Source organism: Halyomorpha halys, unplaced genomic scaffold (assembly GCF_000696795.3).
Source record: "Halyomorpha halys isolate HHAL.00 unplaced genomic scaffold, Hhal_1.1 Scaffold51.1, whole genome shotgun sequence".
Taxonomy (NCBI): Eukaryota; Metazoa; Arthropoda; class Insecta; order Hemiptera; family Pentatomidae; genus Halyomorpha; species Halyomorpha halys.
The window spans coordinates 46,233-51,118 of NW_027108122.1; the positions used below are offsets into that span (position 1 = coordinate 46,233).

The 4,886-nt window shown below is 27.1% G+C and overlaps 1 non-coding gene across 1 annotated transcript; it reads right to left on the bottom strand.

Moving 5' to 3' along the window:
* Window positions 1-947: 947 nt before the first annotated feature.
* On the bottom strand, window positions 948-1,020 carry TRNAR-ACG (transfer RNA arginine (anticodon ACG)). The gene has a single exon. It is a non-coding gene; the product is annotated as a tRNA-Arg (tRNA).
* Window positions 1,021-4,886: the final 3,866 nt, after the last annotated feature.

Sequence of the window (4,886 nt, forward strand, 5' to 3'; positions counted from 1 at the left end):
AGCAATAGAATTAAATTTTTTTCTGTTCTAGAACATTTATTTTTTATTACAAAACCAAAAATTATTTTCTGTGATTCCTTGTACTAGAATATCTAGGAATTCCACCTAATGCAATTCTAGGCCAGGCATATTTTATATAGTAATTCAAGAAATTATGTCGAATTTACAACAAAATGAGTTCCTTTCACACACATTAACAAAATTAATAGTTTAAAATACACAATAAAAAAGAAATAAGGTTGAAGAAACTGAAAATATGTCCGTGAGAGTAATATAAAGATAAACATAACCAATTCAAATCCTTCTTAATTTTGTTTCTGTTGAACCCTCAAGGGAAATTAAAGAACGAGCTCATTTTCATTAATTCTAAGTAATCCTCTTATTACATAAAAATATTACGATGTGACTTAGTTCCGGTATATACAGTCAGCTACCATTATAAAAATTAATTTATTGTCAAATGAGAAGTATTTGGTATTATTTCATTGGAAACAGGCTTTATCGATTTCATCCAAGATTCAGATTGTTCAGGGCTGTAAAATTACTCCTGGCTTTCTTTAATAAAAATATCACAATTATAGGGCCAATATGAATTGCTGGTCACTCGTTAAATTCATATCACCTTCCTAATCCTCCCTTAGCCAATTATTGGATGAAGAGTAAGTTCGGGAGAATAACTATGCCGTGCAGTGCTTGAAAGCTTACTGAATGTTTGTTTGTGAGCTATATTTGTTACAAGAATAAAATAATTTGATAAATCTTAATAAAAACAGGTAAAATGGCACATGAGTAATAATCTACAATTATAAATAATTTAAACCATATAACAATAAATAATAAATAGAGGTTTTAATACTATTATTAAATTGAATTTCTAATACATATATATATAACATAAATTTGATGACACACTTTTATTTATTTTGATGAAAATAAAAAGTTTGTGCCGACCCTGCCAGGATTCGAACCTGGAATCTTCTGATCCGTAGTCAGACGCGTTATCCGTTGCGCCACAGGGCCACATGATGCAATTGCAAAAATTATATTATATTACTTTGTTTTGTTTAATCTTTTAAAATATTAATTTAAGTTATAATAATTTGTAAAATAAAATATATTTTTACAGGTATTTTAAATATCATATTTCTCACATGTTACTCATAACACCCTTAGTACACTCTACGATACAAATGCTTTATTGTGATGTAGTTATGCTTTATTTTAATATTAATAAAAACTTGATTTAAGGTAATAAAAATGTATTTAAAATTAAAATTATATAATATTTTGGTTGATTCTGTATATCATATTTAATATAGGTGCAATGAAATGCAGAACAAGTTAAATACTCAAATCAGTGCTTTTCTAGTTATATTATCTCTCTAAGTATATTTTAAACTAATCTGTTATAGTTTTTTAACAACCAGATTATATACTAAATAGAGTAAAGTCTCAAGGATTAAATATTAAAGCTTGTTTGGAGGAAAAACCAGTTAGAGTAAGAGTGAACTAAATTTAAGTATAGATTTGTTTATAGATAATAATAATTTACAATAAAAATTAACAAATATTACTAAAATTATGTAATAAAAAACTATAAATCAAAATTATAGAAACCAGGTAATCATACATTTATATAAACTCTCTCATAAGAAAAATTCACTGATAAAACATTTATATATACAAACGCGTGTATATATATATATATATACGTAACAATTTCACGAAACTATAAAAGATTCAGTTAATGAATTACCTATAAAGTTATCTTAGATAATTGAAGAGAAAATAATTGCAATAGAAGACTGAAAGTATCTATCAAGTGTTGGATCGGCAAACTCATAAACTAGAGATACCACGTTGACCCTTGCCCTTGAAAGGGCTCCTACATATGAGATAAATATAGAACCCTCTCCCTTAAGGCAAGAGTACGGTATATTAATTCCTGGATTATTTACATCATACGTATATTATTAAAACATTAATTCATATTAAAGTAATAGTTTATAACAATGTTTTTACTATAATATAATTTATTACGAATATTATTACACTGTAAAAGCATACGATTACCTTACAGGGAGGCTAAACTATATTAATCGAAAATGTCCGGAGATGAACATTCATTTAATTATAAAAGAGTAGTCTTTGTTTAAGACAAAGCGTTTAGGTTTTTTCACTGATAATATTTTGTTTTTGTTGAGTCAATAACTATCAATTATTATGTTTAAATAAAAATGTTTTTCAGATGCAAGTCATTTAAATTGCCAATGGCACTTTTCGTTGATCAAATTCATTAAAACTACTTTCAAATAACTCAATTCGCCATCATACAATATATTTAACGAATTTTGGATCTTTTCTTTATACTTTATTATAAAAATTATTTTTTTTTTTTTTTATGAGGCTGAAACCAGAATTGTGCAGTATTTCAAATAACAGAAAAAAAAAATTAATTTTTATAGTTTGTATTTTAGGAGACCGATTAAAAAGTACGAATATTTTTTATTTTTACGATCAAAATAAAAAATAAAGAAAACTTTATTTGTGCTTTAAGTAAAAAAAATACAAAACAGTATTTTGAATTGGAAATACTAATTTAAAATTAATTTTGAGACACAAGTAAAGTAAATATAGGGGTCCAAAAGTACAAATAAATGATACAATATATTTTCCTCAAAATTTAACTCTTAAGTTGGTCTAAGGTTCAAGGATATTAGAAAAAGTCGTTAAATTGAGTTCAAGGATAAGAATAGAATGACTCAGTACATAATTCCTCTACCCCGTGTAACGTCTTATACGGGTTTGATTGCCAAACTGAACAACTAAGAAATTTATAGAAAATCTTAACACCTTTATAGGTGTTATATTTTCTACAAAAATATAGTTTTCTTAAAGTATTTGATCTTTAATAATAAATCGTTCCAATCGACTTAATTGCTTTTCGTTCAATTGCGTTTAAATTAAAATTTAAAAAATAAATAAAATTATCTCTAAAATAATGTAGCTGTTCTAAAAAGTATAGGAACTTATTCATTTTTCACAAGAGGTAAATAATAAATTGCATGTAGCAGTATTAATAACGAAAGTTTGCGGCTTTAGCACACTTGCTCAGCCTCTACTGGCTCATTATCAGTGATGCGGCAAGAGGGATGCGCTGGGATCTCATGAGCTCTACTCTATCCCCCCACACGTGGGGTGATAGAGTGGGCTGAGGGATACTCAGGTCGATTATGTAAATATTGTAAATGTTACTAGAGATTATTTTATTTATTTATTTTTTCATGTACATAGTTTGATTAAGTTCACTTCCTTTATCCTTCTATTTGTCTATATTTTAAGATAGATTTTATGTACTCTTTTTTCATTTATTTTTCATTCTTATTTTATTTTATTTTAGTATGAATGTGATAATTTATCACTAATACCTATTGCCCTCAACGGTGAAACAGATTGTAATATCAATCAATAAATAAATTTAAAAAAAAAAAATAACGAAAGTAATGTCATCATATTTTATTTTAACATACATAGTTCCAGTAAAGTTATTATTTTTTATAGATTATATATATTTGAATAATAACTAATGGTTTTAGCAAAATAAACAATTTTTTTTTTTTTATTTTCTTGAATTTTATTTAATTTTTGGGGTAAATATAATGTAAACTTTATTGTAGAAACATTTATGAATTATAAAGAACATTTTCCAACTGTACACAAATGCTTTGGACTTGATTCATTTACATTAACTTTTCTTTCGCTAGGTTGCCTAGACATCACACTGTTTAATGGAGGGAAATCCCTGATTTGTTAAGGTGTTTTTACGTTTAAAAAAAAACTGCACATCGTAACACTTGTGACCCAGATAGGGATTCATACCCCCCTCCTACTATTTAAAACTGCAAATATTATAACCATGTAATTAAGGAATCAAATGAGCTTCACAATAGTTCAATTCCTAATGCAGGTAAATTGTTGTAAATCATTGTAAATTTTTTAAAGTTAAGATAGTTGAAAACAGATAAGGGGTAGCTGTACGCAATGAATTAGGGCCATTTATCAGGCAGGTATCGGCCTTTTACTTTTAAAACTATCGAGCGATTGACTTCATCAGTTCCCGAGAGTGGTGATTAATGATGCTGTTGCCAATAGCAGCATAGCCCTCCACCCTAAAGAATTTTCAAACTTCTACGATTTAATGAGTTTGAAATCATATTTACATTAAGGAAGCGAATATTAAGGCCAATATTGAAATGGGCTTTAGTGTATATTTCCATTAATAACAACAATTAGTCTAATATATTTGTGTTACTCAGCCGTAAATTTATTATCATTAAGGATGCACACTAATAAAGATTACGCATTAACACGTTAGTGTTGTAAATATTGAGTTTTCCATCAAAATTCAACATGTCCACTTTGGAAAAGTAATACTTGAATCGCTCTTCAATTCTACCAACTCCTGCCGTCATGACAGCCAAAAACCAGTATTGTTTTTCTAAAAAGTAAGAAAAATTTTTCTTAAATAGAAATATCAAAAGCTTGGTTAGTATTTATGTTTAGGCGTTCATTGCTCGTTTCTTTTACACATCGCTGTAAGAGATAAGAATAGTGTTTAAATTCCCTTAGGCAAGTAAGGTTTCATTAGTAATTTAGTTCATAATTCTAACATTTCGAAGGAGTAATAGTTTTCATGATATTTGCCAAAATAAATTCACAGATGCTCATTTCTAGTTATTATCATGAAATTTACCTAAATAAATTTAATTAAATGTTGATTTATAGTAATTCGGACCAAACATTATAAAAATGAATTTCTTCCTGTAGTTCAAATTTATAAAAACTTATATCTCAGGAACCATAAGACGTACAGATTTCTATTAGTA